The following is a 23876-nucleotide window of genomic DNA, read 5'->3' as shown; positions in this document are numbered from 1 at the left end:
GCCTGGGTGGCGCAGTGGGTTGGGCTGCTGCCTTCAGCTCGGGTCATGATCTCAGGGTCCTTGGATTGAGCCCCGCATCTGGCTCTCTGCTCCGCAGGGAGCCTGCTTCCCCCTCTCTCTCTCTCTCTCTCTCACTGCCTGCCTCTCTGCCTACTTGTGATCTCTGTCTCTCAAATAAATAAATAAAATCTTTAAAAAAAAAGAAAAGAAAAGTAAAACATTAAAAAATAAAATTTCAATGAAAAAAATTATTTAATTTTTAAAAAGGTTAAAAATAGCAGAACCATTTTTCTTATAACTGGAAAATACACTGTATATACATCTATCAAAATAACTTGTCATGGGGGAGCCTGGGTGGCTCAGTAGGTTAAAGCATCTGCCTTCAGCTCAGGTCATGATTCCAGGATCCTTGGATCGGGGCTCTCAGCTCAGCAGGGAGCCTGCTTCCTCCTCTCTCTCTCTGCCTGACTCTGCCTTATTGTGATCTCTGTCAAATAAATAAATAAAAACTTTTATAATAAATATTTGAAAAATAACTTGCCATGTCTGGAATCAGGAGCATATGGAAATAAATAATATCTGAGGACAATACTTCTGCCATGTTTTGTGCCTTGCTAATATTTTTAAACAGTCAAGCAAATTTTAGCCTTATTGAAATCCCTGCTAAGATACCTGCAGTGCCTTTTGGAGCCCTATGACTATAAAAATTAATTGCAAATATTCAAAATGTTTACTATGGTGTCACTATTTAGGGCCACCACCAAGTATGTTTCAGAAGTAAGCATAACTGTTACTCTTCCATAAGGCAAAAGGGCATATTTTCAGGAGTTCCATCTGCTGTACCAGGAGGTGAATCAAGTAATGATTTTTGTCTATAAAATAATTCACTTTTCAATCTAACATTCCTCATTCCACATTATAATAATAAAAACTAGGAGGAGACTAAAACAAACAAACAAATACAACTACAACAACCAGCTTTTCCTACAGTGGAAAAGTAAATATAACCTTAGGAGTAGCCTAAAATTTATTTTTAAATATTTTAAGATAAACGTTTTTGTTAGAAAACCATATATTTTATATTACTAAGAAATAACAGGCAACGTTTTATTAACTTCTAAAAAGTCTAGTTACTTGTATTTATCTATTAACTCATCTCTTTATGAAGTAGAACATGATCACACCTCTTGTATCTACCCAAGTTTGTATGCTTTGGTTGTTTTATGTTTGCTATTTCCTTGCTTAATTTTTACAATATTTGATACATAATAGTATCTTTAAGTCCATCTATGATTTCACAGAATTTGTTTGAACTTCATAAAAATGTACCATACTTTTTGCACTGTCCTTGTTTTACTTCTCTATTAGCTTTCCAAGTTTTATTCACTTTAGAGTGTGTAGCTATCATTTATTTTTACTCCTCCATAATGCTATGTTTACAAATTTGTATTTATCTGTACTTTTAAAAATATCTTAATTATATACCATTTCTCATCTCACGTAACACTCATGTTACTTCTACACTTATCAGATATTATGTAACTGAAAACCACAACTCAGCAACAATAGAACACCATTTTTCAAAATTAAATGGCTTACCAGAATTCTTTAATTCTATCCTTTATTTGTATTAGATGACCCTTTATTCTGGTATTTGGCATTGTTCATATGGAGGAAAGCTTATAAGTTGATATTCCATAAATAGAAGGATTTTTATGATCGATTAATTATTTTCATTTAGAATGCATAGAATATGGTTGATTTAATATTTCTTTCTTACTCTCTGCCTGGAACATAGTGCTATCTATGCAATAGCCACTAAAATATTAAGTTAATTACCTAGACTTTAAACTGCATATTAATAGGAATAGCATACAGAACTCTTCTCAGATTGGGACACCTGGGTGGCTCAGTCAGTTAAACGCCTGAGCCTTTAGCTCGGGTCATGATCTTAGGGTCCTGGGACTCAGTTCTGCAACAGATTCCCTGCTTAGCTGGGAGTTTGCTTCTCCCTCATCCTGCTGCTCCCCCTGCTTGTGCTCTCTCTCACTCTCTCTCTTACAAATAAATAAAATTAAAAAAATAAATTCTTCTCAGATAGCTAATATAGAATATCGTCTTTGTATTCATCAAAGGGAAAGTGCCATATAATAATGAAATCCAGACTACTTCAAATTCATTTTTTAACCAGTAAGAAAGTACTGGAAACAAGCCAAAAATGTCTTCAATGAATTAAAGAAATAGATTGATTTTCAATATCTTAATGTTTCTAATGTTAAATTGCAAGATTTTTATACTAGATATCAGTGTAAATATTCATTATACAAGGATATTCTAAAAATAAACCTGAGAAAACTACTTGACATATATGATGACAAAAACCATTGTCAGTTTGGGTAAAACTTACAACACCTACCACCTGAAACTCTTGTTCTATATGGTGCCATCTTGTGATGCTGGGCAGCGGCAGTGAGCCACAGCTTCCAGTCAGCTAGAAGATTACAGGGGTGAACACCTGATATTCTTACAAGCATTCTATATATAGAATATATATATTCTTCTTTTTTTAGTGTAATATTTAATAAATTGCATGTGATATTTGATACTTTGTTATAAAATAGGCTTTGCTTAAGATGATTTTGCCCAAATGCAGGCAAATGTAAGTGTTCTGAGTATGTTTAAATAAGCTTAAGGTAAGCTATGATATTTGATAGTTTTGGGGTATTAAATGCATTTTCAATTTTTTATGTGTTTCTCTGTACATAGCCCCCTTGTAAGCTGAGGAACATCTCTATATGTATATGTAGCCTTGGTATGGCTTACATATTATTGGCATGAAACATCTAGAACAGTACGTGTGCCATAGAATTGTCTACAACATCAAACAAGTTTCTTGAAAACTTGTGCCAAAGGGGTTATGTCTTTAAGGATTCTTATTTCAGAAGGGTTCTCTCAAACGTAAGATTTTTCAGAAGTTAAGTGAAAATCTGACCAAACTAAACATTTTTCCATTTTCCCTAGTGAGCAAAGATAGCTAAAATCTATCTGCCATTTTCAACACTGTACTCAACGATTGTAATTCTAATTTAAGAACAGATTATTTATATCAAAACCACATGTTGGCCTAATCTTATACAATATTCTTAAGTCACACTCAGACCCTTGGACACTTTTATTTGTTGAGTCTATATGGTACTACGGACATTCATCTTTTTTGACCTCATAGCTTCATGTATGTCTATACTTTTGAAAATACATGCATCATAGTTCCATTGTTGTTGAGGGCGGATGCTCCAGGGGCCCGGAGATCCGTCAACCGCAGAGCTTTGCAAAATGGCGCCTGGCGATTTGCCAGAAGGTGTGTCTAGAGTGACTGGTTGTAAACAGGAAGTACTACCTATTGGCTGTTGAACTATTGCTATGCTGTGGGTACTTGGTAACAAGCTTAAGATTGGTGGATGCATATCACTGTCTATGCTGATTGGCTTAGCTCCCCTATATAAGCGATGGCCATATGAAATAAAGGGAGCCCGCTTTTTGAAACCAGAGCAGACTGAGGGTTGTTATTATCGCTGCTGGACGGCGATAAATGGTGCCGGCACCCGGGAAATAAATAAAGGAATCTTGTAAGGTAATCCGCAGGAAAGCGGGGAGTAAAGGTCCGTAGGTAAGCAGGGACATTAGCCACGTTCAAAAGTGGGAATTCCGCAGTAAAGCGGGGAGTAAAGGCCACGTTCAAAAGTGGGAATTCCGCGGTAAAGCGGGGAGTAAAAATAGAAAAACCTTGCAAGGGAGAATTCCGCAGGCAAGCAGGGTAAAGCCACGACAAAGGTGGTGGGATTTAAACTTGTACAAGTCCGCAATAAGAAGCGGGGCGGCCTTAGAGCCGGGATTTAAACTTGTACAAGTCCGCAATAAGAAGCGGGGCGGCCTTGAGCCGGGATTAACTTGTACAAGTCCGCAATAAGAAGCGGGGCGGCCTTGAGCCGGGATTAACTTGTACAAGTCCGCAATAAGAAGCGGGGCGGCCTTGAGCCGGGATTAACTTGTACAAGTCTGCAATAAGAAGCGGGGCAGCCTTAGAGCCGGAATTTAGCCGCGCGAGTCTTTAACGTCCACGTAAAAGCAAAAACTGCTCGGGCCTTTTTGAATACAGTGGAAAAGGCGGCTCCATGGTTCCTAGATGAAGGCTTGCTAAACATACCTCAATGGGACCACTTAGGGGAGGATTTGAAGAAACAGGATGCTTTAACTTTTCGCCTCAAATTTAACATAACAAAAGCACAGGCAGGGGACATGCCTTACTAACTAAATTGCATGCTCTTACTAACTGCACTGACCTTGGGGGTTAATCCTAAGGGTTTGTTATACATTGTAAAATGTCTGGGTTATAAAATGTGCTATGCTATCAAAATGGTAATAAGAACATACAAATGACCTGATGTAATGAACTGGACCAGATTGCCAGATATCACATTGCATACCAGAAAGATTCAGTGGTAAGTTTTAAAATGGCCAGCTATACACTGACTGAATTATAACTCATTTAGCTTCTTTCTTTGTGTACAGTATTATACATTAGTCAGTATTATAGTAGATAAGTACTTTGGACAGATGTAAATATGCTGTAATAAAAAATGTTTTTCTTCTTTCTTTTAGTCCTTTTTACTTGTAAGACTAGCCACAAATACCACGCCTCCCCCAAAATAATTTGCAATCCAAATTTATCTCTAAATGAATTTATTGCACAGAAAAATATGTATATATATATATATATATATATACACTTACAGAAGACATGTTCAAAAATAGTTACACAACAGCAGGGCCCTAAATGTAAGCAGTATAGTTGTTTTGTTTTGTTTTGTTTTATTTCTTTTAAAAAAAGAGGTTATGTGAAATATTAGGATTTTATTTCCAGGCGTAGTATTTCAAGACAGTTAACTACACCTATGGTGTCAACAGCCTCTTGTTGGCAGTATGATTTTATTGGCTCCATGGAATAACAGCAAGAATTTACTATTGCTTCTTTCTTTTATGACACACACAGAATAAAAAAATTGACACATTTGCTCAAGACCAACCAGAATCCTTTTAACCTATCAAAATTGATGGGAGGCCTTCACTGCCAAAGTCACTGCTGCGTTTTCACAATTCACTGCAGACAATTCACTCCCATTATGATAAAGGAGAGCAGAGTCATAATCAGGGAAGAAAGCTAGATTAATACTTGTAATTATCATTGAATATTTAGCCTGCTATAGGATTATTATTATTAGTGTCATTTGATAATTTTCTCTCATTTTATTAAACACAACTGTGAGTAATTACGCTACCTAATATTTCTCTGTATTGGCTGACTAGCTAGCAAACATTCATGAAAATATCCATTAGCCACACATATAAAATGCTGCATTATGATGCTGTTGAATTAGAACATACCACTACCTGATCCTGTAGCTCTTTGAGGATTTGCAAATCAATTAATTCTATGTTTATTGGATTCTTCCCATACAATTAGAAAATTTATAATCGAGTCCATGAACATTATTAGTTTTACCATTTTAAACCAGCAATCACACTTTGATTTTTACAACAAAAGCAGAAATATAAACACACACATTTGGATCAGTTTTCTCTTAGTCTGTCTGGACTTCAAAATCCTATTCCTCAAGATGATGCACACCAAAGTTCTGGATTAAACAAGAAATTAGATGGCACCTGAACACTTGGTTTAATATTCTCAAAAGGACTATGCAACTTCTTTCTTACATTAAGACATTGTTTAAAAAAAAAAAAAAGACATTGTTTTACAAAGATCCACACTTTTATAATGTTAGTATTTTTAATAATCAATAAAGTCAATTAATCATGATTAAAAATCAAACATAAAAATTTCTACTTTTTGCTTTTGCCCCCTCCATTTAGAACTTATTTATAGCCTGATAATTCAAAGGTCCCTATGTTTATGAAAATCTGGACAGAAATAGCTCTAAGATCCCATTCAGAACTTGATATTAATCTAAGTCTTTTGGCTCCATTTATCCTGAGAGCAAAGAGTAGGACAAAGGATTTGAGTACTGTTAGTTTATCTGGGAGATTATCCAAGGTAGAAAAGAATGGGAAAGTGATACAGTGAAGAAGCAACTTTGTCAAAGAGGTACATTGTTGATATAATTGTTGTGGATAGAAAATGAAGGCTTGCTTTTACTGAAAGGTCCTGAGAAACTTCTTTAAGTTGTCCTCATGAAGACCTGAAAACTGACAATTTTACCTATGGTTCTTATTTCCACTTCACTGAGAGCTGTCCTCAGAGGACATTAACTCTCCTACACTTTCAGGTTGTGTTGGAGACATTCTAAAATGAGAGAGAGAACATGAGATGCTATCAGTGTTAAGTAACTGCAATTTCCCATGGAACTATCCACCACAGGTTTGGCTATAATCAGGTGTTGGGCCTTGATATCAGAGGGATTTGAGGCAGTATCATTTTAGGTTAATCATTATATCTGAAATTTCCAAAAACTTCAACTGATGAAACTTTGATTATAAACCTATAAATATAACAATAAATCTACAGTATTCAAATTATTTTCATAGAAATACACAAACAAAGCATCAACTGATTAATATTTAAATGTTACAAAATACTGAACTGAAAGAATTTGGTCATATAACAACGTGTAAGAAGTAGAGCTTAGGTTTAGGTTAGAAGTCAGGATGCATTTGGGACTCAGTTAAGAAATTGAATGGAGGGACGCCTGGGTGGCTCAGTGGGTTAAGCCACTGCCTTCGGCTCAGGTCATGATCCCAGGGTCCTGGGACCGAGCCCCAAATCAGGCTCTCTGCTCAGCAGGGAGACTGCTTCCTCCTCTCTCTCTGCCTGCCTCTCTGCCTGCTTGTCATCTCTCTCTGTCAAATAAATAAATAAAATCTTAAAAAAAAAGAAATTGAATGGATGTCTGACTATCTTATAGGTTTGCTAAAAATCAGTGACTTTGTGTTCACGTGTGGCTATGCGGGAATTTTTAACTTTCTCTAAGAAGTTATTAGATTTGATTATATAATGGCAGTAAAGGATGGGGAAAAGCAAAGTACAAACCCCATAAAGACAAAGACACTGAGTATGAGAAAAGAGTAATAGATAAGAAGAATCAATGCATTTGAGGAAAATGGGAATTGAAATACACAATGATTGTTGATTTTTTTAGATGCAGAAATCAAAACTAGCTTGCAAGAAGGAAATAACAGAAGACATGTTGTGAAAAGGCAGTAACGTGGAATAAAGGAGTAGGGAGAGCATATCAGGTAATTTGGATAGGAAGGAGTTAGGAGATAACTGCTTGATAAATTTTATATGGCCCACTTAAATGCACAGATTTCTCTTCTTTAATTTATATGGAGAACAGGGTGTCGTTTCTCTTCCCTTTCAGAGCACCCGAGGTGTACTCTTTCAGACTGAAAACCTGAAAAGCTCAGGACTCAGTTGCTTAAGCACAGCTGAGAGGACATATTTCAATTAAGATTTACAGTTTGCTGTAGGTAGTAGACTGTCAAAAGTGGTTTAACCATATTTTTCATTTAACAAGAAGACTACAGAGAGTGTTTTCTGGTGTTGGTTCAGAGTCTTAAGAAAGTCAAGTGAACTATCTTAGAGGTTTTCATGGCTTTTTATTCACAGTTGCAAAAATTGCTGTTGGAGTTCTCACTATTAAGCCCACATTTCTGGCAGAAAGATAGAGGTAAAAGAGAATGATATCTTGTACGACTGATACTTTGTCATATGGTTACAATGTAACTAGAAAAGAGACAATAAAATATTTGATGTTGTTTTAAGTTTCCTTGTTGTCAATCCCTCAGTGCTTTCTGATACTAAAGGAAAAAGTAGATGGATATTGACCTGGCAACTATCAACACCTGTCAGTCTCTCTTGGATAACCAATATCTCTATAATCTCTTCTTCCCAGTAAAAAAAAAATAAAATATATTCATAAACCACACTGTGCCATCTCAAGTTACTGCACCAAGATAAAATTACAATGATTTTCAGTTGTTCCAAATGGACAGAATACCCTTCCTTATGATATCATGTCTTATAAGATAGATAATTGGCTTGCTACCAATATACCCAGATGAGACTGTGGAAGAGACAGGAAAAAAATAATAATATTTATTTATTCCTTGGGTTGACCCTGTTTACACAGATGCATTACTATTAGAAAAGGTTGGTTTGGGACATTGGAATGAATTTACTTAATGGGTCTGTATGTAATTGGGTTGGAGAAAATTTTTAATTTCTACAAAAATTATTAGAATTCTATCTTATTCCCTTTTGATAATTTTCACATGTTAACAAAGCCAACGTTTTTGTCTAGCAGACAAGATCTTAAATCCTAACAAAACTCAATTTTTTCCTTTTTTTTTTTAAGTTTGAGAGCCTCATGTTCTCTCATGCTGCTTTAAATACAACTCAAAAAAACAAAAGGAGCTAAATGGGGCAGTAAGCCCAGACTTTTTATTTTAATTTATTTATCTTATTTTTAATTAAAAAATTAAAGATTGTATTTATTTATTTGAGAGAGAGAGAGCATGAGTGGGGCAGGGGGATGTAGCTGCAGAGAGAGACTGAGAAGTATACTCCCTAATGAGCAGGAAGCCCGATATGGGGCTCGATCCCAGGATCCTGACTGAGATCATGACCAGAGACAAAGGCAGATACATGTGCAAAATCCCTTTTTTTCTGGGAAACAATACTTTACAAGAGATGTTTGAAAAAGTACTGGGGAAACAACTTTAATCAGAGATACAAAAATTTAATTGACTTCTGTAAAGCTACAGGGATCCAAATGATGGGAATCCCAGGCCATTTAGGTTGTGGACCACAGAGTATTCTTCTCTGTAATATTTTATTTTCTTCCATGTCTACTAACTCCAGTCCAAGTTCACTGATCTCTTTTTAGATAGTGCAAAACATGGCAAAGAATACCAAACAAGTGCCCAATATTCTACATTTATTACATCATTTCTAACATATAGAAGTGTGTTACCAAGGCTGGTTCTGTGAACAAACCTAGTTATGCTAAAGTGTGTTTTGTTCTCCAAAAATTAAATTCATGATTATCACACAATTATAAAATACTTGTGTCAAGAATTTTTATTCAAAAATTAATAAGAGAAGCAGATATTAAAACTAGTTCACATGGTTATTTGGGATATAAGCAGAGTTGTGCAGCAGAAGTGCTCTGGGCCCATAATTTGGGTTATAGAATTTATGTTTTCTAATGAAAAATCACTAACTTGCATTATTGTTAACAAGAATCCTGTGCATTACCATCAGTTTTCTCCATTATAACCTCTTGCTCTACAGTTTGTAAATAACTTTGTCAATAGCAAGCTAATAAACGGGGTGACTCCAATGGATTGAGATAATCTCCAGAGTTTCTGCTACATAATGAACAGGACTCCATTGAAAGGACACCTAAGAGTTTATTTTGCCCAAAAATTTGATCACTTTTTTCACTGTCCTTACCTATTTTCCAAACCTAGTTCTTTTCAGTCTACAGACAACCCTGTATCTGACTGACTTGTTAATTCTGGGAATGTCTTGCAGATTAATTTGCTTGCCCGAGGTGGTTCCTCTAATTGATGTCTAAGAACCCTAATTAGTTAAGAAAACTTTTTTTTAACATTTTCATTGCTATTTATTATTATTATTATTATTATTATTATTATTGCTAATATCTCTATTATAAATAATTCACAAGGGCATCTTTCTGACAAAAGACAAAGAGCTGGCTACTAGTAGAAAAAGTACATTTGACTCTGTCAGTGAAAGTGGTAAAGGGATTTGAGAAAATAAGGCAAAGCAGTGGAATTATGTGTTAAAACTTTAAATATTATAGACACATTTACTTAATTTCTAATACTGCTTATAATTAAAAAAGATGTTTTCCATGAACCACGCATTACAGCAAATATATTGTTTATACAGATTAAATTTTCATCAAAAGGGACGCCTGGGTGGCTCAGTTGGTTAAGCAGCTGCCTTTGGCTCAGGTCATGATCCCAGCATCCTGGGATCGAGTCCCGCATCTGGCTCCTTGCTCGGCCGGAGCCTGCTTCTCCCTCTACCTCTGCCTGCCATTCTGTCTGCCTGTGCTTGCTCTCTCGCCCACTCTCTCTGATAAAGAAATAAAATCTTAAAATAAATAAATAAATTTTCGTCAAAAAATTATAAGTGTATTTTTTTGTAGGATCATGATAAGCATTTTGCAGATGAGAAAAGTGAAATTTAGAAAAGTATGTCTCTTCAAATCCCTCATACAATATCTGGCCTAGACAGAAGGATATACTATCACAATTGAGGAAGATAATTGAGATTACTTAAAATGATAAACTTTACTGTATAGGGTTTTTTACAAGTTTGCCACAGATTCACATTTTTTAAAATATATATCTATTTGTGTAAAGAGAATGCACTGAGAAGTAAAAAGATAGTGATATATCAGTGCTACCAACTAATGGCTATAATATCATCACCTTATTTATGAACAATGAAACAGTGTGTAATATTTAAATAAATTTAAATAAATTCCTATTTATTTTATATATTTATAAATTTAAATGAATTCCTATTTATTTATTATTAAAGAAATTCCTCTAACAAACAGTATGTTTTGAAGGTTGCTAGCAGGAAAGTGTTGTACGACATGGAAGTAATCAGAAAATGTGATCTAAAATTCTGCTTTCAAGGGCGCCTGGGTGGCTCAGTGGGTTAAAATTCTGCTTTCAAGAAGCTATAACAGTAAGTACTGAGCATTAGCTATTATATGCTATGGATGAATAACTGAAATCTACATTTGAAACTATTGGTACACTATATGTTACCTAATTGAATTTTAAAAAGTTAATAAAAAAAAACCACTATTTTATAAAACAATATTCCCAACAGGCTCTTTTGCTTTAAAATACTCACTTTGTTTCCTCTCCGAGAGAACACCAAATGGCGGATGACACCGGTGCTGCGAGAGGGCCCGGAGGGCCCGGGGGCCCTGGAATGGGAGGCCGTGGCGGTTTCCGCGGTGGCTTCGGCAGCGGCATCCGGGGCCGGGGCGGGCCGGGGCCGTGGTCGGGGCCGGGGCCGAGGCCGCGGAGCTCGCGGGGGCAAGGCCGCGGACAAGGAGTGGATCCCCGTCACCAAGCTGGGCCGCCTGGTCAAAGACATGAAGATCAAGTCCCTGGAGGAGATCTATCTCTTCTCCCTGCCCATCAAGGAGTCTGAGATCATCGACTTCTTCCTGGGAGCCTCCCTCAAGGACGAGGTTTTGAAGATCATGCCTGTGCAGAAGCAGACGCGCGCGGGCCAGCGGACCAGGTTCAAGGCATTTGTCGCCATCGGAGATTACAATGGACACGTCGGTTTGGATGTCAAGTGTTCCAAGGAGGTAGCCACTGCCATCCGCGGAGCCATCATTCTGGCGAAGCTTTCCATTGTCCCTGTGCGGCGAGGCTACTGGGGGAACAAGATCGGCAAGCCCCACACTGTCCCGTGCAAGGTGACTGGCCGCTGTGGCTCTGTGCTGGTGCGTCTCATCCCCGCCCCCAGAGGCACTGGCATTGTCTCGGCCCCTGTGCCCAAGAAACTGCTGATGATGGCTGGTATTGACGACTGCTACACCTCGGCCAGGGGCTGCACTGCCACCCTAGGGAACTTTGCCAAGGCTACTTTCGATGCCATCTCCAAGACCTACAGCTATCTCACCCCTGATCTCTGGAAGGAGACTGTGTTCACCAAGTCTCCCTATCAGGAGTTCACGGACCATCTTGTGAAGACCCACACCAGAGTCTCTGTTCAGAGGACCCAGGCTCCAGCTGTGGCTACTACATAGTTTTATACAAGAAAAATAAACTGAACTAAAGCTTGAAAAAAAAATACTCACTTTGTAATGAGAGTCATTACTTTTGTCTAGCCAAATCTTATAGCACTGTTTATCCCTTCCCTGCTTTATCCCTTCCCAGTATCAATAAAGGCTCACTTGGGTTACCTAGAAGCCATGAGAAAGCTTGTAATAGATCTGGCTGGTTTTCACCAGCAATTTGACCACCATGTGCACAGGGAAGTCTATTGATAAAGGCTTTATTGCAATAAGTTGCAAATACATGGATGATTTTGAATTCTCTTTCTTGAGGTCTTGTTTCATGATAATAAATTTAGGGTGGCTTATTGGAATGGATGTTATTAACATATCTTCATAGTTATAAGCACATGGATTGTAAAATAGATGAATGAATGTGGCATTACTGACAACTGTCCTCATTTTGAAATCAAATTACAGTGTACTAAGATGAGGAAGCAAAGCAGATTTGGGATTATGAGTGAAATAATTTTAAAAAGTATTAGGGGTATGATCGGACTATTGGGTAATTCAGTAGAAAAATGTCTACTGATTGAGATTCTGTGTTCCCTGATTTCAGAGAGAAGTTAAGATAAATAAGTAACACGAGGAGACTAGGAAGCCAAACATAAGTGATAATTTTGTGCCAGGGTGTGTATACATCTGTTTATCTTCTTGCTTTACCACTAAGGTTGCTCCTAGAGGAGAGTTTAAATATGTGTTGGAGCTAATCTCTGTGGATTACACAAGAAACCACATCCTACAGCTCTCCCTGAAACACCCCTTATGATTTCAATGTAATTTGGTTTTTGCATTTTTAGAAATAACAAAATACTTTGCAAACTCATCTACTTTATTACCATCACAAGTGAGTCAGCTGACTCCACATTTTAACACAGTGACAGTCACAGAGGAATGGAGGAATGAGTAGAGTTATCAATATATGTGCTTTTAAGAAGTATGACAGGGTAGCAGCTATTTCCAGGAACCAAAACATGGGTCAGCAGCTGTGCAGGAAAAGTGATGGAATAAATGACTCATTTCAGAGGAGTTCTATAACATATTAGTTCTATAATGTATCTTCAGCCCCCAATTACCCGCTTTGATCTAAAGATAAGGATTTACAGTTAAGGTCCCATTTATGATTTGACTGGTAGGGTCTGAATCATGTTTACTATTGTTTTGACTATTACTTGAAACCTATAGTAGTACTTGGGATATGTGTTGTGTATTCTGTGAACATGTGCTATTTTTAGATTAGATAATTTCTGTCTCGAACCCCTGTTCATTTGTTTGTTTTTGTTTATTTGATAGTGGTTTCAGTAAATGGATATATCTGAAAAATTGCAAAGCCACTATTAAAACAAGTTATTATTATATATAGCATGGAATTGCACATTCCTCCTTTGAATCCGACAGAGCTTCACCATATCCTTAACAATTTGGGAAAAACATGCTATTATTTTTCTTTATAAAATTTCTCCTGTTAGGCTGTGATGGTTGTCATCAGCAGTAACTCCTCTGAAGGCTTTGTCAAAAGAGTTGAAAAAATTGGAAAGGTGTGTGAATGAAGCTGTTTGTTGAATATAAAGAAAAGAGCATTGAAATACAATTCACACTCTTACTTCTCCTTCTATGCTTTCAGATGTTTGTCATTTGAAAATTTTGCTTCTAGAAGAGATGTCCTATATAATTCTTACTTTAAGGAGCAAGTTGCTTTTATAATTTTTTTATTATTCTACCATTCCAGTATTTCCATTTAAATTAAATTCAATACCATTTAAAAAAAATCAAAAGTGCAGCCAGTATTCAATTCCTGGGCTAAATAATTTTAGAAAGCTTTGTGTTATTGAACCTACGGGGTTTTTATGTAGTTTTAACTCTTTCTTTCTGTGATTTTTCCCATTAGTCACGTAAGTGACTGCAATATAACAGACATTGAGGATAAAGAAGGACTGAATAGAACAATCCTTGGCCTCATGAAGTTGAGAATCTAGCAAGGGAGTCAAACAATTCAATCATTCAGAGACAATTTATTGAGTGCCTGGCCTAAGATGAGCACAACAAAACCCCAGCCCAGAGGAATCATTTTAATGGGAGAGATAGATAATAGGTAAGCCAACTTAAAAAAAAAAAACGTACTGATTTTTCTTTAATAGAGATGCATATTTGAACTAAATAAGCACATTTTTAAAAGAGCAGTGATTGAGAAGAGGTTTTTAAACTGAGTGGTCCAAAAGGGCCTTCCTGAAAAAGTCTGCTTTGAACAGATTTCTGAATAATATCAGCTAGGAAGCTGCGTAAAAATCTCAGGGATGGGTGATTTTTCCAGTCGAAAAACTGTAAAGGCTCCAAAGTCACAATAGAGCTATAAGTTTCTCTAATAAAGTAACTTCTGACAAAGAATGAGAAGAAATAACTAACCCAGGTTTGAAAGAAAAGGGACAGACTTTCTATGGAATTCATATTTAATTAAAGCTCTAAAGGACAAAAATACAATAGAGCAAAATTCTGGTCACGCTGATATACCTAACGAAAGTTCATAAACAAGCTTTGGGTAGCAAAGAGTGTGTGGGAATGTTGGTAAGAACAGTGGGGAAGAGTCATCCCTGAACATGTTCTTAAATGAAGCAATTCTTGGGTTGTTTTAAAGGGTAAATTGGAGTTTGCCTAAGTGATTAGAGAAGGATGCCTCAGCTTATGGAAGTTCAAAGCCATAAAGATGTGATAAACTACTGCAGATATTTTCATGTATATTTGTTGTTGCTTCTAGTAATGGTGATCTAAAAACTCCTACTTAAGACAACTAAAAATCCAGACAAAATAGCTTTTAAAGTTAAAAATATCAGAATGATTATAAAAATAAGTGAGGGATTACTGGGCCAAAATACGAAATACAATGAGAGCCTAGAGATATATGCCCTGAAGCCATTTTAGCTATGAGAGCATTTGAAACTGCTAAAACACACTGAGCTGTGTTGTTCATAGACTCTTGATACTAGAGAAACAAAATTCAAAATCCAGCAGCAATCAAATTTGAGGACTTTGGTACAACCCAAATTTAACTTGAGATCCCCAAAGCACAAGGAGAAGCAGAAATAAGACTATAGCCTACCTTGCCTTCTGTGTAAACTGAGAAAGTCAATCACTGAATTTGGAGTATGATTGTCTTGTAGAGTCTCAGATATAAGAGAAAATCCTACCAAGGAGGACCATACCATTATTATAGCTCTTAATTATCCCTACTCAATAAGAGTTTCAAATATAATGTCTTGAACATAGCAAAATGTAACAAAGCACACAAAGAAAAACCATTAACAAGATTTGATAGACAAAATGGGATTAAGTATGATGTTAAAATGATCAATAAAGATTGTAAAATGGCTTGATTACTCTGCTCAAAGAAATGAGAGGGGAAGCAAATTGAACCAAAAACTGACACTAAAAATGATATTGAGAAAGGTTTTATAAATGAACAAATGGATACTCTAGAACTTTAAAGATATGACATCTAATTTAAGGTACCACAGGGGTGCCTGGGTGGCTCACTTAATTAAACCTCCAATTCTTTTTCCTTTTTTTTTTAACACCTTAATTTTATTTTATCTCTTTCATTTGGCTCAGGTCATGATGTCAGGGTTGTGAAATAGAGCCCAGAGTTGGGCTCTGTGCTGAGCCTGGAGCCTGCTTAAGATTCTTTTCCCTTCTTTTTCTATCCCTCCCTGCACTCTCACTTGTTCACTCTCTCTTGCTTGCAAATAAATAGATAGATAGATAGATAATAGACAAAGAAAAATAAAAGCAGATTATGAAAATAAATATAAAGATTTTGAAATGAAAACAAGTTCAAAATAAAATAGAGAAGACCTACACAGCTTAAAGTTCATTCAGAAAATCTACTATTAAAGAAGTCAGTATGACACAATGTTAAGATATCAAAAGATTTGAGCATGCACTTTTCAGAAAGGGTAATCCAAATGGCCACTCATATATAAAAACTGTTTATCTTTATTATGAATCTGGAATTAAATTAAATTAAATTAATAATAAATTAAAACCTAAAATGACATACTATTACACACTTACCATATTGGGCAACAGTAAAATTGCCTTGCAAGAATGTGAAAGAATGAAAGTGCCCATAATAAAAACATTTGAGGTAAGTTGGACAATATTTAGAAAACTTAAAAATAAAAATAAAAATTTGGTCCATTCCTAGAAATACAACATGGAACTAAATGAATATTTTCACCAGGATATGCAAACAGATGATTATAGCTATTTCATTCATAACAGCAGATCAGTAGTGGTCTATTTGCACAATGTTACATTAAATAAGAGAGAATATTAACAAACTGGGAGGAGGGGCTAGGTTGTTATCATAAACAGATCTTCTATGGTGCTGATTATGTTCTATTTCTCAAAATCTTTAAGTTAAAAAAGTTTTCACATTATATCTAGATAGATAGATGATAGATAGATATCCCAGAAGCTGCAATGCTAGGCTAAGACCAGGCTTTAAAGGGCTTTTCTATACTCTACTAAATACTTGAAACCATTCATTATATCATAGCTCAGTGTTCAAATCTCCATTTGTTTCCTCAGGTTCCTAATATTTACCTTAAGGTGACCTGATCCAGACTTTTGATCACCTTTGTCTAAATATTTCTATTTTAACAAAGTCCTTTTTAACACTGAGAGACTAAAACTTAGAAAAATACTCTTTTATCTCACTAGAGTGGAAAATATATAGTTACCCATTAACTAATGATATCCATGTCTACATTAGATCAATGACATTTTTAATTCTTGGGAGCTTTTGGTTAAATGAAATTTTTAAGCTTCCTTTAAATGAAGCTTTAAGCCATCACCACATGAATAAAATTAAAGAACCAAATGAAAACAGGCCAAGTATTTACAGAGTAATAGAATGTGCAATGGTAAGAGTACAATTCTGAAATCATAAAGCCTAAATTAGTGTGATGCATTTTTGCTACCCATGTAATCATAAACCAGTTATCCAAATGTGTTAGCCTCAGTTTTTTCACCCATGAAATGGTGATGATAATACTTATTATGCTGCGTTGTTGTGTGTATGTGATGAAGCATGGAGCATGAGAATCTCATATTCCATGCTAAAATGATAGCTATTTTTATACTTATAATAATTCTAGTAATAGTAATTAAATTGTTCAAAATGGTAATATTCATTTATATTGAGGCATTGTATTGACTATTCATAGACACATTTACCAACATAAATTTCATTTTACTTTACCCCCTCTGAGAATATATATTCCCTAATTCAATATGAATCTCTTTATGAATAATAATTATCATAATAAATATGCTGATTTGTCTTCTATTTGTTTTTAGGGAGGTATCCTTTACTGTTGAACATGAAACTTAAGCAAGTCTGTCTTATTCAAAATTTGCATGCTGTTTTCTTATGAAACTAGATTATAGAGTTGTATGAAATAAATTCATGCAGTTAAGACATTGATGTTTGGAACACTGGGTGGTCAGTTTAGTATTTCAAAAGAAGATTTTAAATTTAAACCTTAAAACTGAGCTCTTTCAGCCTTATTTATAGACCATCCTTCATGTTTCATAAGTACTCCTCCATTGTAAACTAAGTAATACTTTTTGTCACAGTGTATATAATGAAAATGGATTTTATATTCTATTATTTCAGAGTTAGTTGCAGTTTCTACTGCCTTACTTCATTTTTTGAAAAATAGATTAATTCTACAAAAAGTTTTTTCCAGGTTTATTGAAAAAAATCGACATATTTGTAAATTTAAGAAATGATTTCTTATAACATTGCAAACCTTTAACATTGTGTAAATTTTGTACAATTTGATAAATTGGTATACATCTTTATTGCAATATAATCTACATAAAAATGTTAATACATCTACTATCTCGTATAGTTGCCACTGTTTTTTATGCATTTATCATAAGGAATTTTAAGATCTACTCTCTTAGCAACTTTTATGTATATAGTATAGTAGAGATAAACTTCAGAGGTCTTGTGGGTTTTGTTCCAGACTGCCTCAATAAAGTGATTATCTCAATAAACTAAGTCAAATTATTATATTTTTTGGTTTCCCAGTGCATATAAAAAATTATGTTTCCCAGTGCATATAAAAAATAAAAACTATACTGCACTGTTCAAAAGCATTATGTTTTTAAAGAAAAACAATGTATATACCTTAAGTACACTAGTTCTGAGTTTTCAGTGGGTCATAATTACTGATCACAGATCACCATAACAAATACAATAATAATGAAAAAACTTGATATATTGCAAGAATTACCAACATGTGACAAAGAGACACAAAATGAGCAAATGTTGTTAGAAAAATGGTGGCAGCAGACCTCTTTTATACAAGATTGCTATAAACTTTCAACTTGTAAGAATGTGATATATGCAAAGTTTAATAAAGGGAAGCACAATAAAAAAAAGTATGTATATCTTATTAACTATGATCATCATGCTGTACATTAGATCCCCAGAACTTTTTCATATTATAGTTGCAAGTTTGCACCCTTGGACCACCTTACTCCACCCCAGGTTCACCCCTTGTCAACTCAACTCTAAGTTTCCATTAGTTTTCCTTTTCCTCAGATTCTGTATGTAAGGGATATCATAATACATAAATTAAAAAAATATACAAAATCTTTGAAATATTTCACTTAGAATAATACCTTCAAGATCCATCCATGCTGTTGTAAATGGCAGTATTTCTTAATTTTTCATGGTTAAGTAGTATTCCGTAGTATATATTTACCATACTTATTTTACTCATTCATCCATTAATGGATACTGAAGTTATTTCCATCTCTTGCTTAGAGTTAATAATTTTATAATAAACATAAGAGTGCAGATATGTCTTTGAACAGTGAACTTCGTTTTCTTTAGATAGATACCTAGAAGTGGGATTACTGAATCATATGGTAATTTTACTTTTAATAATATGAATAATCTCCATACTGTTTTCCATACAAATTTATATTCCTATTACAGTGCATAAGTTCCCCGTTTTCCCCAATATTTACCAAAATTGGTTAGTTTCAATTTTTTGGTAGTATATATTCTAATATCTTGCTGTGTTTTTCAGAGGTAAACAACAACAACAACAACATAAGGACTTTGCCCTGAGATTTTTACGTTGAGCACTTTTTAATGCTCCTGTTGGTCATTTATATAACTTTTTTGAAAAAAAAAAGTCTATTGAGATCCTTTTGCTATTTTTTTAATCATATATTTTTTTCTATTTGTATCTGTTGGTTATTAACCTCTTTTCAGATATAAGATTCGTAAGTATTTTCTTACATTCTGTGGATTGTGTTTTCATTCTCTCTCCCTTTTTTTGGCAATGCAGAAACGTTAGTTTGATGTAATACCATTTATTTATTTTTGCTTTTTTTGCTTGTGTTTTTAGTCTGGTATCCAAAAAACTATTGGCAAGACCAATGTCAAGGAGAATTTTTCCTATGTTTTCCTTTAGGAAATTTAGTTTCATGCATCACCTTTAAGTCTTTAATCTATTTCAAGTTCAGACTTATGAGTGATATAAGGTTCCCTTTTCATACTGTTTATGTGACTATTCAGTTTTAAATATCATTTATTGAACAGACTATCTTAACCCATTACATATGTTGGCCCCTGTCAAATATTAGGTGACTGTATGAAAGGATTTATTTCTGGACTCTCAATTCTGTTCTACTTGTTTATTGGTCTGTTTTTATGCCAGTATACTTTATTGTTTTGAGCATGAGGGCTTTGTAGTATAGTTTCAAATCAAGAAGTGTAATCTCCCTTCTTCATTCTTTCTCAGAACTGCTTTGATTATTTGTTGTCTTTTATGGTCTCATATAAACTTTAGGATTCTTTACTTACTTCTGTAAAACAATAATATTGGATTTTTTTTTAAGATTTTTAATTTATTTATTTGACAGAGAGAGATGACAAGCAGGCAGAGAGGCAGGCAGAGAGAGAAGAGGAAGCAGGCTTCCTGCTGAGCAGAGAGCCTGATGCGGGGCTCGATCCCAGGACCCTGGGATCATGACCAGAGCCGAAGGCAGCGGCTTAACCCACTGAGCCACCCAGGCGCCCCTAACATTGGATTTTTGATAGGAATTGGATTTACAGATGGTTTACGGTAGTATGGACATTTTAACAATGTTAATTCTTACCATTCATAAATATGAGCTATCTTTCCATTTCTGTCACCTTCAATTTCTTTATCAATGTCATAGTTTATGGAGTACAGATCTTTCATCTTCTTAGTTAAATCTATTCCTAAGTATTTTATTATTTTTGATGCTATTGTGAATTAGATTGTTTTCTTTATTTTTTCAGATAGTTCATCATTAGAATGTTAAAATGCTCCTGTCTTGTGCTTACTTTGGCAGCACATATACTAAAATTGGAATGATGCAGAGAAGATTAGCGTGATCACTGAACAAGGATGACATGACAAACTGGGAAGCAGTCCATAAAAAAAAAAAGAAACAAAACAAAATTCTTTTCTTTTATATATTGATCTTGTATTTGGTAATTTTACTAAATTTGTTTATTCAAATTTTTTGTGAATTTTTTAGGATTTTTTAACATGTAAGTTCATGTTATCCAAAAAAAGAAAATTTTACTTCTTCCTTTTTTTTTTTTTTTTTTGGAGTCTCTTATTTCTTTGTGTTCCTTGTTTCTCTGGCTAGGACATCCACTACTGTGTCAAATGAGAGTAGTGAAAATGGACACACTTGTCTTTCTTCTGATCTTTAAGGGGAAAACTTTCAAAAGTTTTGATTGAATATGAGATTAGCTCTGGGCTTGCAATCTGTGTTTTTTCTTTAATGGGTTTTTTAAATTATTTTTTAAAATTTTTTATATAATGTGTTTTTATCCCTAGGGGTACAGGTCTGTGATTCACATCACTCACCATAGCACCTGCCCTCTCCAATGTCCATACCCCCACCATCCTCTCCCAACACACCTCCCCCCAGCAACCCTCAGTCTGTTTTGTGAGATTCAGTCTTTTATGGTTTGTCTCCCTCCTAATACCATCTTTTTTTATTTTTTTTTCGTACGCCCGAAACTGCCTATGTTGCATCTCCACTTCATCATATCAGGGAGATCATATGATAGTTGTCTTTCTCAGATTGATTTATTTCGCCAAGCATAATACCCTCTAGTTCCATCCACGTCATCACAAATAGCAGGATTTCATTTTTTTTTTGATGGCTGCATAGTATTCCATTGAACATATATACCACATCTTATTTATTGATTCATCTGTTGAAGGACATTTAGTGTCTTTCCATAGTTTAACTATTGTGGACATTGCTGCTATAAACATTTGGGTGCATGTGCCCCTTCAGAATGCCACGTTTGTATCTGTAGGGTATATACCCAGTACTACAAGCACTGGGTCATAGGGTAGTTCTATTTTCAGCTTTTTGAGGCACGTCCACGCTGTTTTCCAGAGTGGTTGCACCAGCTTGCATTCCCACATACAGTGTAGGAGAGTTGCCCTTTCTCCACATCCTCGCCAGCATCTGTCATTGACTGACTTGTTCATTTTAGCCATTCTGAACGGTGTGAGGTGGTATCTCATTCTGGTTTTGATTTGTATTTCCCTGATGCCGAGTGATGTGGAGCATTTTTTCATGTGTCTGTTGGCCATTTGAATGTATTCTTTGATGGAACATGATAGTGAGCTTAGGGAATCACCAAGTTAATGAAAGAGGTGCCTCTTGTAGGTGAAGTAAGAGTGAGAGAAAGAAAAGAGGGCTTATCCTAGATTGGAGAACTCGGGGCTGAAAAGGACCCTCATCTGGGAGCAGAGAAAGTGGTCCAGAATCAGAGGCACAGAGGACTCCCAACACCTTCCACAGAAGCGGAGCACCTAAAGACATAGTGCCATTACCCCTGAAAATCTAGGCATGGAGGTATTCTCTTTAGGCAAATAGGCATCGGAGAATAGTTTGTCCATAGCCCAGTCACTGACTTCAAGAGGAAAAGCTATACCAGCTCTCGAAGCAGGCCGGATAGCTCAAGCAACAGCAGCCAAGCCAAAATCCTTATCCCCTGCATTTCTGAACAATGACAGAGCAGCGGTTCTGTCTAGAACCAGGAGGTATTCAGAAGTCAATTGTTGGGTCCCGGGTTGTGTCCATCAGTTCAGACGCGGCCTTCAGATCAACTCATGATTCCAGGGCCTTGGCATTGACTCTGTTCTCAGGTTCTCTGCTCAGGGGCAAGTAAGCTTCTCCCTCTCCAGCTCCACCCCCTGATTGGGATCTCTCTGCCTCTCTGTCCAAACGTGCATGTGCATGTTCGATAAGATAACAAAGACAAAAACAGTGCACAATAATTGACTGGGGCCAAAGGATGTTTTATTGAATTTGGACCTAGGTTCCTATGGAGGGCAGCCAGGTATAGAGAACCTCCCACCATCCTAAAATGCCCGACCTTCGCTTGGAGCTTCCTTGTTCATTCTCCTGTTCTTTGCCTTCCTGGATCTCCTCACCAACCTGCAGCATCCGCTGTCTGTCGTGCTGTACTGACCCCTTGTTAACACATTGTGCATCCTCTCGGGGCTCCATTGGAACATGCCCATCTTCCTCAAGAGGCACTGTTTGCTTATCGCATGGAACCATTTGGGGGATGGTCATGAGAGGGTGAAGGCAGGCTTGTGCTGCCACATCTCCATGCAGTTCCACAGAGGGTAGCTGATCCACCATGAGGGAGTGCTCAAGGTTCTTCCACATTCGAATCCTCTTCAATGCGTCCTTTTGCACATACAAGTTGTCTTCCTGAAATGGGCACGGAAGTCTTTCAGTTGGCTTCATTGGGCTATGGGTCTCTTCCAACATGCTCTCCGTTGGCTTCTGTGGACTCCAAGAACATGAGTCCGTCCTGGACCTAAGGTTCTAGGGTGTAGAGTCTGCCTTGGATGAATGGTCTTTTTGGAAGATTGGGAGGCCTTGTTGGCACCGTTTCTGGAGACCATTGAGGTACTCGTGTGCTTTCTGTGGAAGACTCCAGACATGTCTTTGGCACGGTTGCGGGGGTTCACTTTGAGCTTCCCTTGGGTGGACCTTTTCCTGTTGAGATGCTCCATGATTTGGTGGGAGGGTCTCACCCTTACGCAGGGCTCGGATTTCCTCCCCTGAGGCATTGCTTGCGGTCTGTTAGTTTCTTGGCTTGTCGGTGCTAAGATGGAATGCGGCATCTTGCCTTTCTCCGAGGTCCAGAGGGCTGGTGCTGACACTCACGACCAAATACTATGAATTGGGCCATGGAGAAGGTGACACCGACTCGCTTCGCAAACTGCCTTGGTGAGAGACCCAGGCGGCTCCAGCAGTTTGGGACGGCCTGGGGTCCTCTTGGCCCACCCATGACTACTCCAGTCAAGTGTAGTGATCAGGCCTGGGTTGATGAGGAGTGGTTGCTATGACCTCAAAGCTTTGTGACATCACAGATGCTGGCTTCACTGAAGCAGCTGTCCCTCTCCCATGACCTTGGTGTCCTATGGCTTTAAGTAGGAAGCCCCAGGAAGGACAAAACAAGAGCCCTCTGAACCTGATCAAGAACTCAGGATGTCTTGTGGTTTAATGTCCAACTTCCCCTTTCTGGAGACATAGAGGAAGGAAAATGACATTCAGTATACCTTCCTTTAGGCCAACATATCCCCGGAGACGGCAAGGTGTCCTTTTACACTACAATTTCTAGATATCTCAAGAAAAGGTGAGGTCGCGTGTATGAGCAGCTCTCCGTGGGGTTTCTCGTCCTGTGGGTGAGAGCGTACTTTGTCAGCGTCTTTTGCTTATGGGTCAGTGATGACTAAGGTACGGAAAGTCCTTTTCCGAGGTAAAAGGTGAGGGCATCGCTATATGGTGCCGTCTGTGTCCTCGTCTCCTAGTGTTCTGAAACACGCGGCTAAGGGATGAGGCCTCTGTCTACCTGGCTTT

The 23876-nt window shown here is 36.6% G+C and overlaps 1 pseudogene across 1 annotated transcript; it reads left to right on the top strand.

Annotated features, from left to right (window-relative positions):
• Positions 1-11002: 11002 nt before the first annotated feature.
• Positions 11003-11842, top strand: LOC309857134 (small ribosomal subunit protein uS5 pseudogene; annotated as a pseudogene). The gene has a single exon. The product of its transcript is annotated as a small ribosomal subunit protein uS5 pseudogene (transcript).
• The last annotated feature ends 12034 nt before the right edge of the window (positions 11843-23876 follow it).

Source organism: Mustela nivalis (genome assembly GCF_964662115.1).
Source record: "Mustela nivalis genome assembly, contig: HAP1_SCAFFOLD_421, whole genome shotgun sequence".
Taxonomy (NCBI): domain Eukaryota; kingdom Metazoa; phylum Chordata; class Mammalia; order Carnivora; family Mustelidae; genus Mustela; species Mustela nivalis.
The sequence above is the reverse complement of the archived record's forward strand: the minus strand, read 5'-3'. Positions and strand labels throughout refer to the sequence as shown.